This window comes from Ciconia boyciana, chromosome 7 (assembly GCF_034638445.1).
Source record: "Ciconia boyciana chromosome 7, ASM3463844v1, whole genome shotgun sequence".
In the NCBI taxonomy this organism is placed as follows: Eukaryota; Metazoa; Chordata; class Aves; order Ciconiiformes; family Ciconiidae; genus Ciconia; species Ciconia boyciana.
This window is the reverse complement of record NC_132940.1, coordinates 16,601,240-16,616,400: the sequence shown is the minus strand read 5'-3', so window position 1 is coordinate 16,616,400 and position 15,161 is coordinate 16,601,240. Positions and strand designations below refer to the sequence as shown.

The 15,161-nt window shown below is 35.4% G+C and overlaps 1 protein-coding gene across 2 annotated transcripts in view; it reads right to left on the bottom strand.

Moving 5' to 3' along the window:
- Positions 1-15,161, bottom strand: part of PRKACB (protein kinase cAMP-activated catalytic subunit beta) — a 76,242-nt gene that overhangs the window by 42,533 nt on the left and 18,548 nt on the right. Inside the window, exon 2 of one of the 2 annotated variants that reach the window (XM_072866968.1) lies at positions 4,400-4,470. The exons of the other annotated variant lie outside the window; for it this stretch is intronic. The gene's annotated coding sequence lies outside the window, so the exon portion shown is untranslated. The remainder of the gene's footprint in view (positions 1-4,399; positions 4,471-15,161) is intronic. 2 annotated transcript variants of the gene reach the window in all.

Below are 15,161 nucleotides of genomic sequence, written 5' to 3'. Positions count from 1 at the left end.
AATTCTAGCCACTAAATCTTGGTGATATTTTAAAACAAATTAGAACACCCAGAGGGGTGGGTAAGAGATTCAGCCATGAATGTGAACATTACATGTGTAAGTTATAGAATTTTGATAAATAATATTTCATTAAAAAACTTTAAGGTGCTCTCCCACAAATTTATAAAAAACAACATAATGATGATAACTATAGAAAAGGGCTAACGCTGTGGTTCTCCAATCTGATAAAGGCAACAAAACCATTTATACTTTTCCTGATGGCCAGCCCATAACCTTGCGTGCATTTCCCAGCAGCTGATGCCCAGTGTGTGTCTCTCAACCATAGGTAACAAGACACAGCACGATAACCCAGCCACAGACTCTTTCTGCTTCTTGCTGAAAAAGAGTCAGGAATAATGTGGCTACGTGGACAATTTCTTCTTAATAATCTCTGCTAAAACATCATTTCTCAATTTCTAAGAAGCTATTCTACCCTACCAGTCAAGACTTAAAAATTTAGGATTAAGAAAGAGAGCACCCTCCTTTCCTCGAAAAAGCTAGATGGTTGAGTAGTGGCATGATTTGTACAGTCCTGCTTTAATTGCAATACAGAAAAAGGCACACATTATCAATTTAAAATATTAAAAATGTTTCCCAAGTAAAGTTACCGTGAAATTCCTGAATTTTAAAGAAGTACAAAATAGAAAAACACTAAAAACTACAGCACACCTATATATCTTTGAAATGTATTTATTTTACTTCTAGGATCTAATGCCGTACTTAGTTTCATACACAGATCTGAAATTCTCTCATACTATGTCAAAACTGGGAGTCTCTTCTCTAGTGTTTAATGAAGGTTAACCATGAATTTCTTGCAAGCAAAGGCACACAGGAGTTTTTAAGATAATTAACTGTATTCCTTGACAGGACCTTGAAAAATGGATCCATGATGCAAAATAAATTTCAGATCACCTACATTTAACTAAAATGTAGGTCTTAATTCCAAATCTTGAAACCTAACATTCTCCTGGTTGCCTACAAAGCTGAGTCTCAATCTGCCTGTTTACGGATGTTCTACTTCTCTTTAAGGGCTAAATAAAAATATTCTTTTATATCTTCTTATTCTAAATATTTAAAATCAGTATTTCTCCTTTTCAGGACTGGCCTTTATCCACAGGTAAAAAAGACATACTGTGACATTTTATGCCTATTTATTTTGTTTGTAATCTACAGAAAAACAACTTAAACCTTATAAATGAATAATAAAGAATTTTTTTCTAGAGGTTAAAGACAGTTTATTTGCTTTAAAAAATGATGGCTTGATAAAGCACATCTTTTCCTTTATGCATCAGTTATTTCAACAATGAAAGTCCAACTTTAGTATTTATTATTTATTACAAAAGGAGTGAGCAATTATTTGATACAAAGTGTTAGTGAGGGTGCCTCCATTTTTAAGAGCTTGAGGATATTGCTAAATTTAGCAGGTCTCTTATTGACCAATAAAATATTTATAAGTTGAAAGATGCAGCCAACACATTTAAGAAAAAGAAAATAATGTAAGTACGTGTCTAATTTTGAATTATAAATTACAAAAGTTTATAAGCATTTAATAACACTAAAATTTGTTTTAAAATATATACTAAAGAACCTAGAGCATTCTGTGCTTTAAGCTTGAGGAAATACGTATATTTTTCTAGTTATTATATAAAGCTTGAGAGAAAAGGATGTAAAACAAAATATACAGATAGCTATTTCATAAGTAAAAGAACATTTTAATCAGAAATTATGTAAACACAGTCCATTTTGAGTCTTGCCAGGCATGCATATTTCAGAAAGAATTATGGGTAGAAAGAGGCAGAAAAAGACTTCTTTAAAAAGCAGATATATTTTGATTTTCACTATACGTCCAGCACTATGCCACCAGCTTGCATTTCTTTTTAAACACACAGAAGGAAGAGCAGTATTTGCTAATATCTTACAGATTTAATGGCTTTCCATTTTGAAACAAAGATTTTTCAAAATGTATATAAACAAAAACACAATCAATGACTTAACTGTTTAATAAAACAAAAGAAAGTAAACCCATGCAGTCTTAGTGTACATTTACATGTACATTTTTTTCTAAAAAGGTTAACCCTTACTAGAGAGCCCCTCTGAGAGCAGTACTACAGCTGGGACTGCAGCACTTCTATAAATAGGACTGCCAAAAGGAAGTTGTTGCTATGGAAATGCTGGTCATATTTCTGGTTTGACTCAGTAGACCTCTACTGGCATCTACTGTACACAATCTTAATTGCAGCAGACATCTAATACCTTCATCTCTCATCAGGAAGCATAAATTAAGGCTTGCATGGTCCAACAGCATCATTTATTCTTTATCCATGATGATACAAAAGGAATAAAAAAAATAACTAAGAATGTAGACAAGGAAAAAAAAAAAGAAAAAAGTCAAACCCTCCTTGTATTCAGCATCTGATTTTTCATACGCAAGCTAAAAGCTCTCACTCTTCCCATCAGTTTTCTTGTCCAAATTTGACAAATTCACCGTTGAAGATGATGTGGTTTTCCATGTACACATACCACGGCAGCAGATCAAGTTTCCTCATTTCTATCAACACATATCTGGTTTTTTTTGAAGTCAAATAGCTTGTAGTCATAGTCCCAAACCTAGTGTTGAGAAGAAGGGGACAGAGAACCCTTTCTTTACAAGCCAAATCTTCCACAAAATTGTCCAACTCGCCAAAGAGAACTGGATTCCTCTCCTTTCCAACATGGCTCCTTCCTCCTTGCTTTTCTTACAGCTTCCTTCAAGATGATGTGCTCACTGGTGCTTATGGTCTGGGATTGTCACATTGCAAGACAGAGGTTTTCAGAATGTGAATAAAGATCACACAATAGCTCCATAATAAAACAAAGTTTAGTGAAGCTCCATCTTTGAAATACCTGCTTTCACATAAGTACAAGAAATCTTCTGAAAGTACTTGTAGAAATCTGCTTGGTCCATGCCCTTCCAGATCATAAGCTACTCAAACCTCCATAGTTACTTCATAGCACTATTTAAGATAGTTTGACATACAATCAGAAGTTTTGTACAAACTCTGTTACTTTTCAGCAAAATAGAAAGTACCCTAAAATCTGTGTAAGTGGTTTTTGCTATACTTGCATAAAATAGTTCTCTGCCATGACTAAGTAAGATACTCTTGCTTTTGAACAGATGAGGTCTAGAAAAAAAAACAGGTTAAGTGTATGGACTTATTTAAATTAAAATCCAAGGTTAATTTTTGAAGAAATTTAGCAATTCAGTAACTCTGTCTCTCTGAAAAAACTAACAGCAGACAAAGGTTTTGGTCCACTTAATTTACAACAAAATATACTGTTGATTAATAATGAGCATTAATGGGTTATCCATCAAAATGAATAAGATGAAGTTCCTGAGTCAGAAGAAACACACTAAAAACCTGGACATTTTGCTCAATATCTGACTGGGTTGAAGGAGAAGTTACCTGCTTGAATTCTGGCCCATCTCCCATCAGAACAACGATACTGATGATCTGTCTCTCTCATAAAACAGTAAAGGCTCCTGTGGGTAAGCAGCTGCTGTGGAGCAGATCCTGGCTACAGAAAGCTTCAGGCTGATAAGCTCTACTTTTTCTAGAATCTGCAGGTTTGGTCTATCCTTCCTTGGTTTAGCCACTTAGTTATATTAAGGAACTCCCCCATGAGAGGCACATTTACGTTTGAAAACTGCTGCTCAGGACAAATTAAGCATTACGTATCCCGAGTCAAGAGTGCCTCACGTAACAAATGATAATTAAACCTGAGAGATCTGGGGTCGTGCTTAGAGCTAATTCTTGATATGGGATAACAGAAGGAAGTGAGAGAAGGGACAGTAGTAAAATGCTCACCAAAACTAAAGTCTTGCAGATAAAAATTCTTTACTATACTAGTAGCTACACTCTACTATCAGATTCTGTATTGTACAGTAAAAGACCAGAATGATAAATACTAGAGTAACTAGAATCATTTTAGTACCTCTTTCAGGAAGCCTGTCTGCATTTTAAATCACCAGCACATTCCCTAGAGGAAAAAAACCACAACAAAATAAAAACAACTGACTCCACTTTGAGCTAAGTATTTTAAATGGATACTTTTGTTTTCCTCCAAAACTGGAGTGTTCCCCGATTATATGACATTTAGCTTCAGTTAGGAAAATATCTAAATAAGAAAGAAAGCAAAACCAAAGTTACTTCATCGGAAGGGATAGTGCTTCTTCACAGAATGAAAGAGTACAGTGCAAATCAGAATACATTAGTGGCTTTCACAAAGCATGGTCTAAAGTACCAAACATTTGGTCATGTGCTGTGGCAATGCGCACGCCTCTACTTGTATTAGGAACAGATCCTGTATTCCTGTGCCTTACCGCTAGACTACAGACTGCACTGGAGTGTCCTGGTCCCTCCACTCCTACCAGCCTGCTCAGCTTCAGATACTCTACAAAACAGGGGAAAGACCAAATTAGTAGAGATCCAGCACTATCCCGCACAGCAGCTAGAGTGGAAAATTTGCATTAAATCCCTGAAAAGTAGAAGGGATGCTGCTGGCCCCAAGACAAGCGGCTGTAGAATGTGTAAGAGGATATTTCAAAGTTTCTTAAATGCTCCTAATACACATTGTGCTAAGTAAGCAGTATCCCAGTTACAGGAACTTGCATTAATACAGAGGCATCAGAAGTGCAGCTCAGACAACAGGATTTCTCTATATACTGAAGTTAATTACACTGGGTTTACAGAATTTATGTTAGTCTGCATTTAAATGGAGTAAAAAATGCCATCTGCTGGTTTAAGACTAAACAAAGTGTGAGGTATGAAAACTGTAATACTGAGCAGCAAGTTTTAAAGGTACTCAGTCATTCATCTGTAATGTGTTGTATAAACACAACTAAGTATCTCAGATTTTTTAGAGGGGAAATAATTCACACACCAACTTTGTAATTACTGTCTATTTTTCTTGGTGAGGTAGAGGCAAAGTGCACAGACCTTATTTTTTTCCCCCCTATCTGTGATGGGTTTTCATTGAGAAATTACAATTTATATCCAGTTTGTTTCATGTAAGGTGAATTTATTTAGTAGCAGTCTGGATATATTCTTAAATAGTATTTGCATTTGGATATAACAGAAATCATTTACCAAGTTAAAGTGAAATGTTTCCCTTTTGCTATTTATGAAATGTGTTTTCCAGCTACTGGTAAGCAAACAGGCACATTACTTCTCAGTCCATAGTATCCTTTGGCGTTCCCAAGCGTTACTTTACAATAAAGGCCAAAATAACTGAAGCTCAGACAGGTATCTTGAAATTGAGAAAACTTTTTATTGCAAGATGCAATTGCCAGTAGGCAGAATGGTCAGAAGATCTATCTTTCACTCTTGCACTTACTAAGAACAAGAGAAATACATGACAACAAATATACTTAATTTATTCTAATATTTGTTTAAAGCACAGGAAAGCAGAAAGCACTTTCCAGGATAGAAATGTTACAAGATTAAATGCATAGCTGTTTCTTTTCTTTCTTTTTGTTAATGTAAACTTGCCAAGATGCTGTGTCACTTGATATTTATTGATACAAGTAAAGACAATTTTAAGAACAATAATTAAGAATTCATAAAACAAAATTCTAAAAGTTGCTACACAAATGCCTTTATTTACAACACAGAACTCCGAAAAAAGCTTTAGAAGCAAGTATGGATAAAATACACCATTACTTGTAATGATGAACAAAATCAAACAATTCTCATGGCATGTCAGCTCAGCATGCAGTATGAATGACAGCAGAGAAAAGATACAATTCTTTAATAATGTATCCTCAAGCAGCCACAACCTTGCAATTGCATTTTCACTCTCAAAGCAAAATGATCACAGATTTTTTAATAAGATCAAAAGAAACTAGTGATGTCCTTCACCAGCTTACAGGGAATTAAGTTACAAGCTGTGCTGAACATACAGATTTTGCTTATTTTTAGTGCAAAATCAATGCTTGATAATACATAACATATTTACTCCAAGAAGTTTGACAATTCTGCATTTTGTTTAAAAATCAAAGATTTTCTTTCTAAAAAGCAGGTTCTCATTATGCTGGCTAGCTCTATTATAGCTCACTCTATTAGACTGCACAAAGAACAAACTTTTGCACAGTTCAACAATATTTAAATTGATTTAAAAATATTTTTCATAAATGTAATATAAAATTTAATTGACAGGTAAACTGACAGCAAATATTCTTGAAGTTATTTTTTAACTAGATACAAAAACATCCATTAGTTGCAACTGTATTTATAATTAATTTGCTTTAAAGAGAAATAGGAGCAAACAATAATTAAAAATGCATCCTGAAAATCACTGTATTTAATGCTGTGAAATGCCACTAAAAGCAGCTTCTCACAGTAGGTCACCTCAAAGCACTGACACTCAACCCCATATTCTCCTCAACAAGGATATTGCAAGACTCTTCTATACCACTGTTTTCCAAAGAATTCCCCAAAGTCGTATTCAAGCAAGACTTGACTACACAGTTATTTTTCCCTTTGCCTACTGAGCTAATGAACACTCTAACAGGTAAAGAAATTTTTGCGGCATAGATCCAATGCATTTGGTACGGAACAATATTATCTATCAAAGTTCACTCCAATTTTCTTTCCACTGGTTTCTATTTCTGGTATTTACAGAAATGAAATGTTCATGACAATATAAGTTATCTCAAGATATACACACCTTTAACTCCATTCTCACCTTAGTATCAAAAGGCAAGAGCCCTACCCAATAAGAAATGGCTGTCACAGACCCAGGAGCTAACAATTCCCTGGCAAAGAGCTTCCAGAGTCTTGCTCTGACCTTCTGCAGATTAATTATAAATTGCTTAGGCTTATTACGTGATGACTGTATGTATGAAAGCAAGCCAAGAAAAAACAAGTAATTGTTCAAAGACAGGTTTTTTGTTTGTTTTTGAGAGGTGCCACTGATATTTCTTTTGATTTGTCCTGATCAGCAGAACTCTCGCAAAGAAAACCCACCCCAAACCGCACACAGGTAACCTACACAGGTCAGAATTTGAGCATTGTGACAAATGACAAACGTCCAAATATTTTCATCTGTAAATGAGAGATCTCTGCCAAAAAGTCTGGAGTTGCAGAAACGTGCACATCTGAAATAACTGACAGCTTCACTGCACACCTCCACTGCAGACTGCACACAGGGAAAACAGAGAATTTGCCTACACAGGCCTTTACCATTTGGGCGGATTCCTGCTAATACCTGGGAATGTTATCCTTAATCTTGCAGTGATACGGGCATCCTATTCATGATTACTACTAAAAAAAAAAGTTTTGAATATTCCTATTTTGAATAGGTAAAGTCTACCTTATGATAGCATCGTGCAGGCCCTTCTAATTTCTAGGAAGCAAAAATCCCTCTAATTTGGCAGAGCTGGAAGACATGTTATCTCTTGAATTTATTATCTTAGTTTACTTGAACCACTTTGAGAAAAATGCTTAAAATTTTGTAACTAGCCAGAGGCTTCTTTTCTTCCTCCTGGAAGAAAAAAAACATGTTTCACTTGCTCTCAGATGCTCATAACTTTTCCTAACAACCTCAACACAGAGTTGTTATTTATGGGAGTCACGTGGCATGTGGGAAGATTCTGGTTTTCTTCCAATTCCTCTCAAGTTAAACTCTACCCAAGAAAACTGCCAAAATGAGGTACCAGTTTGCAATACATTGGGTGAATTTTTAAACTTATTTCCACTATAAGATCCACCTTCCTCCACTTGGCGGGGGGGGGGGCAGAGAATGGACACGGAACACACGGACAGAACACACGGCATCCCATTTAAATGAAATATCAAAATAATGAACTTAGTAATTGCAATTACTGAGCCCTCTCCTCGCCTTTCTTATATAGATAATTTCTTATATAGATAGAAAAAACCCAATACTTAAATTACGCAGAAATGAAAGCCTAAATGAATACTTATCTGAAGTGAAAAGGACTGCTTATGTATTATTAGGTAACCTACTTTGACATTTCCATTCCTTTGCCTCTGTAAAGACGACACTTTCAGAAGAAAATATCAACTGATTTATCAGCCAAATAAGGCAAATGACATATTATTGTAATTTTTCAAAACACTGCTGGTACCTAATTTTTCTGAAAAGTTGTGAAAGGTGAACAACGCTAGCATGCTGTGTAATGCAACTCTGCATGGTTCCCGGAAGGTTTGTTGGGCATTCAGGATGTCAAACATGGCCAAGTTCTGAAGATGAATGGCTTTTGGGACTCCACGTTGAATGCAATTATAAGCTCTACTCAGTTTGAAATCTACATTTGAATTACCTTTTCAGGTACGCCTTAAATCTATGCAAACCCTACTATATCCACTGAAGTAAATACTATTTTGGCACGCTAAATACAGTTTCTACAGAACTTCTCAGAGAGTAGAATGAATAGATAGGTCCTGGAAAACACATCAAAATGGGAACACATTACTTTAGTCCTTAATGATCCAATTCTGAACCTAACAAGGTGCTAAGGATGTTGTGGGGCTAAAATGCACATATGGAAAGATGGGTAGAAAAAGAAAGGAGGAAATGGGCAGGAGGCGATCATGAAGGAAATTATTTGAACTAACTCAAATCGTGCTGCTCTTTCCTTAGTTAAAACAAAAGCAGCACTAGAAAATTCATTACTCATCTGGATTTTGCTAACAGTTTATAACCTGCTCACTTTTTGTTCTTTCTGGAGATTCACTTGTTACAATTACTGGATTAACTACATCTCTGTACCCTCCTTATTATCTTCAGGTGTATGTTCATTAAGACCTCTGTCCATGAGCTAATTAAGAGTAGATTAAATACATTAGTAGTCCATACTCCATTAATGATGACTGCTTCAGTAACTCTAAATTACATCCAGCAGCAATTGGACTAGTCTATGTGCAGCACCAGCCCCTATGGAGAACAGTATTTCAAACCCAGTGAAAATATACCATATGGATGCCAAGCTCTGAAGGTATCTATCTCCTCATTTTGTGTAGGATACACAAACTCATGAACTGTAGGAACTGCAGGAGCATACTCTATTCTCATAACTGAAAAGCTACATCACTAGTTCAGATTCAAGAACAGTCTTTATTAAAAGCACCTCATTAATGTTCATCACCACCCTCCACCAAGACTGTAGCATTTAAAATTGTATATAGTTCATCAACCTGTTATTTCACAGAATTAACAAAGCAGACTTGGCAAACTGTCCAAAAGCAAATACAGGATACCAAATTTGTTTCCACCTTCTCTTATGCTTGCTTCACACGCATTCACTTGGATGTAGCTTATTGAGTTCCTTCCCAACACTCTACCCAGCCTACACAGAAAAGATTTATAAATCTAACCTAAAATCAGCTTCTCTTACTCCTTAATTACAACAACTTCAGCTAGAAGATCAAAGCTTTATACTTTTCTGGAAAACTTGCAGCCTCATAGCCATTCATGTTGAAACACAAAGTTTCTCTTCCTTCCTTCCTCTAAGGAAAAAAAGCGGTATGTATATACTCACCCTAAGAAAAAGAAAAGAAAAGCTGATATCCTGGGTACAAATTTTGTTCTACTTAAAGCAACCAGCTCAAGGAATACAGATAAGTAAAGCATACTTTCAGCAGAACTCCAAACAAAACCATAACTAACAACCCTGATAAAATCCTGGCAGTCACCTAGAATGGATGTGAAAATAGCAGGGCAACAAACCTGGCATGAACCTTTAAATCTTCTCCTTGTCTATTAAAGACAAATTCTTCTCAATAACATAAAAAAATTGCAACCCATGTTTCTTGGTAAATATTTTAATTCTGAACATCATTATATGAAAATATATGTTATGCAGTGTTTTTTAAAACCAGAATCTCTCTCCCCCTCCCTTCTCATTTGGACAGTTTTTATTGAAATTATTTGATTCACTCCCTTAAAGGAGTGAATTCACATCTAGATACACAAGTATACAGACACTCAACTGGGACACAGCCATTTGGAAGAGGCCACATGCTCACATCCTGTACAGTGTGCAGTGGGGCCAAGCTCAGATGCGCTCTGCCTTTCTTCAAAGCATCCTTTTGCACCCTTGGTTTTGCAATCAAATAGCTCTTTGATATAATTTTGTCCTACATATTATACATTCAAATATTTTTCAGTTCAGCCTGACTGCTCAATATGCCAAAATTTCTAATCATACATCCCATCTGCTTTCATTAATTTGTAAGTGTAGTCCAAAAATAATTGGTAGCCTGAAATTTAATATAAAACTAAGGCTTAAATATGGAAACAATTTCAAATAAAATTGACTGGGTTTTGTTAAATTAAAAATAAGACTTTAGTGTTTCATATGCTTAAATTGGCATCCTCAGGTTCAAACATTGTTGTTAATTTTTTTTTTTTGCTTCAGCCAAGAAAATGGATTAACATCAGACTTCTGACAGTAAACAGATTGGCTGACATATTACAGATTAAGAGAATAAAAAGTATACAGAAACAAAAGCCACATTTAATAAGGTCTGATTTTTGTCCTAAGTCAAACCCCAAATTAGGGCCTCCTAAGAAAATATGTTGATTCAAAAGAGTGAAATAGATCTTTTAAAGATATGCTAGTAATATTTACACCAGAGATTAATTATTGATGTAACAGGCTGAAATACAACAGATAAAGGAAACTATGCTTTCTTCTTTGCTTACAAATTATTAGTGAGCTGTTCATACACAGCTTAAAATTAAAATATATTCCTATTCTCTGCCATTAAATGTCCACTTCAGGAACAACTATGATACAAACATGGGGAACATACGATATTAGAATTCACGAGAATGTCTCTGACACTCAGTCAAAAATTAAAATTTCACAACAGAACTGGGGGGTGGGAAGGAGAGGGGGGGAAAAAAAAAAGCAGAGGAAGGGCGAACAGGCAAGGAACTGTGTCCTCATGCAAGATTGCATTAGGGAGCCGACACAGGACAGAGGTAAAAGTGAAACAAGGAACTAAGGAAGGGCAGGATGAGGGCTCTGCACCTGAAACAACTACTGTGAGTGGAGGCAAAACCTGAGTGTAAGTTATAGAGCAAGAAAAGGCGTCTTCACCAGTGTTTTCCCAAACAATTAAATAGTTTTACTCTCTCATGTTAAAAAAAAAAAAAAAGTCAGGTGCCAACTATGGCCTCATTAAAAAAACAGAATCAAACAAAAAAATGAGAGATGTTGTACAATGCAAGTCCCCAAGAGCATAGGCAAAATTTTTCTACATGAAAAGAGGTCTGCCCTATCACTGTTCATGGAAAAGAAAAAAGCCCAACCCCTCACTGCTGTAATTCTTCAGCCATTTAAACTTAAAGGACAACACTCCATGTCTATATACAATTCCACCCTTAATTCTGTTTTAGACATTAATTTTAGAAGGTCAAAGACCAAAACCTGATTCAATACAATCTCATTATCTCAACTCTTTTCATTTCAGTTCTCAAACTGAAACGAAAACTGAATTTAGTTACTGACTGCCAACTGTGCATAAATGAAAGACAAAACACCCACTTTAATATTCTTCAATATTTTAGCAACTTCTGACTTAGCAATAGCTGACTCAGGATATGAATAGCAAACGACAGATATACTTTGGGCACGCTGAGAAAAAAGAATGCCTCAAACATTAGTGTTTGTTAAATCTGTTTTGCTATCCTCCTTAATTTGTATCTGATGTTGCTACAGACACGCATTGAGAAGTTGAAGTTGTAAACTTAGTGGCTGCAGCATCACTAGCGTGTTGATATCTTTCTATGAAATGAAGAATCTGACCTTGGGGTGCTGTCTCTTCAGCCAGCGACAAGACTGCAGCACGAAGAGTGACTTCAGAAAACCCACACAGCACTACTGCTATTTGGCTCACAGGCTAAGCAATGAAAATATCTGCAGTCTATTGTGGATTGTGTCTGTCAACGGTTGTCACCTAACGGTACTCCCTTGGATCCCAAATTATGATGCAGTTCAGACTGCAAAGCTAATTAATGTTCCTTTATCATCTTTTGTTAAATACTGATATCATCTCTGTGGTGCTGCTTGTTGCTGGTATTTTTGTCTTTGTAACTCTCAGACTGAATTACTACAAACGGCAATTACATAGATTTACGCTGAAAACCCAAACTACAATTAGCATACAACACAACTGTATACTCAGATGCAACCATGGAACCAACCAGTTCAGTAACATTTCATCTGCTCTCCTTAGATTTATCTGTCTTATTTTACAGCTGCCTTCAACGTAGAAAATACTAAAATTCTTCACTGCCTTGGAGATTCTCTCTTACCTTATTCATTTTCATGACTATGATAATTTGGTGAGGTGAGATCCTGCTAGAAAAGTCCTAACGTTTAACTTGGACCACATGCGGTGGAGATAAAGAGATCCCAATTGACCATTACAAAATAAATATTAACTTTTATATAACTTTTGAGCCACAACTCCATGATTAAAGAGTAAGAAAGGTGAAGACTGCTTGCTTTCTATTAGTCAATATATTTTTAATAAGAGACATTTAATAAGTTTTGAAAAGCTTGTAACATACACACAGGGAAACAGTATTATTTCTTTGGTGTTGAATATAAGTTCACAGAGAAAACATTTACAAAACAAAATACCACAATACAATTCTGAGCTCATGACTTACAGCATACATCTCATTTTCCTTTGCAATATCAGAACATTTTCAGGACTGAAATGAAGAAGATGGAGACTCCCCAGCTTGTTCATTTTGAAAAAGGATTTACACAATTCACCTGAGTTTTATTTCAGTTTTTTTTATTAATAAACATAAAAGCCTTGAAACATGGCCAGAAAGACCCATGGATAATACAGGACCCCATTAGGAGGCACTTTATCCAGAAATACATAGGAAACCTGCTCTGTGATAGAAGCCAAAAGTTTGCAAAGTACTTTCCCAGAGTCCATTTAGATTTAAAAATAGATAAGTAGTATTATGATACAGCAGTCACATGTGGTACATTTGATCTATTTTGAGCTAAAATTAATAAGCACTTTGAGAACGTGAAGTAAATTGATATACTAATTGCCATAAAATAAGGTCTGTTACAGAGAGAAAACTATACTTGCCAATTTAAATGCATGACTGGAGAAAAATGAAGATACACATTATTTTAAGTTACTAGAAGTGTTACTATAAGCCTACGGTAATTATAAGAAGTCACTCTACTATTGCTGTATGCCTAAGTCTTCTAAAAAGTTAATTGTTTAATAAATACTTGCAGTTAGTTGCCAGTTTTCAGATGAAAGGTGCTTAATAGTGCCAACTAATTTTAAAAAGCCAATAATTTTCCTAAAAGCTATACCTTCCCTAACAGAAATTTAGAAATGGTTAAAAGGAATAGGACTGTTAAGCCTGATTGCATTGCCTCTGCCTTGTTTTTCTGGAACATCGCAACTGAGAAATAAGGATTTAGACAATCATATGACTCTCAAGTTTAACAGCCCAGATTTTCAGTGCATCAAGCGTAAGTAGGAAGGTCAACAAATACTGTGCTTTGAGCTCGGGTGAGAGCCAAATCGTATCTACAAACAATTTTCCTACTGTGATAACATAGCCTGACACATTTCTGTTATTCTTACAAAACACAGACAAGTGAGCTTTTAATGGGGTTTTTAAGAGTACTTCTGAGTTTAGCAAAAGACCTTCCTAATAGTTCCAGTGAGCAAAGACTTATCACCAGTACCTATTCCCTTCTCACGATTCCAAGTTTTCTTTTTTAAACTTGAGGTAATATCTATACAAATTGATGTCTTCTCAAAATTTTTAATAAATTCCTCCAACTTGAGCATAAAAATATACAAGCTACAAAATTTGCCACTGAAAAAGCTAGTATATTACCCCTTAGCTTTATTGTACATTCAATAAATAAACAGAAATTCAACTGACATTGGACAAAGTGAACTAATCCGCTATCAACCTATTGTTATGCTAATTATGAACATTTACGAATAAAGACAATAACTGACTAGTAAAAGTTACTGCCTTTTTATAGGAAGACATTTACAAATCAAACTATATAAACAACTACTTGTCTATGTAACTTATTTCAAACAGAAAAATATGTTTTAAAAACATTATTTGTATTTCATATTTTGGTATTCAAAAGCATAAAAAAAGTCAGAATTAGCATCATTTTAGGAACCTCAGCATGGCCCTTTTTTACACATGCTTTGTAACAACAGATACAGCCATGTATTCATTTTTCCACAGATTGATACCTCCTGCAGTACAGTGTACTGAACTGCCTTGGCAGTCATTCAGGATTAGGTGGTGAAGGAAAGGTATCTGTACGGCTCCTTTGTGTAGGGCAGAAAGATCTACACAACTCTGGGAAGCAGCAGGACACGCTGATGATGAAGGCTACTGAATGCCATCCTTGAGGAGTGGACACTATCCCTGCTCTGTGACAAGTTCCTTAAACCATACTATTTTCAGCTGCATGTACTGCTGCTTTTCTATCCCTCATGATGACCAAATGGTATTTGGGTGCCTGTTTCACAAAGAAGAAGAAACAATTGTAACTGCCACAGAAATCTACATAAACAGCACCTGAATACTTCAGAGGATTTCATGCATCATGTGCCCCAAGAAATGAAGCCTTTATCACATCAGACAGGGCTCCCTAAATAAAGGCAAACATTTTACCTTCATCTCTTTGTGCCTTAGTTCCCTATTCGTAAAATGGGAATAAGAAAACCTCCTCATTTAGCAGAATGTTGTAAAGGTAAATTCAATGTTTGCAAAACAGTTGTATACTAAGATAATGATTTCTGTAAAAAGCTCCCAAGGAAAAGAATAATGTGCAGTAAATAAGGTAGACAGACATGCACTGAAAATAACAAAGAAAAGATAAATAAAACTTGCTTAATGTACTTTTGAGTACTGCTCAATGTCCTGTGCACTGAAAGTAGCAACATCCTTTGGAGGGGAAGAAGGAGCATATAATAATGCAATTTTCTCTCTTACAACACATAGGTGCAAAGGAGCTAAAATACAGTCACACAGGTAATTTTAATCCTGCATTTCCTGCCTTTTAAAGTTTGATTTTCCAACATTACTAT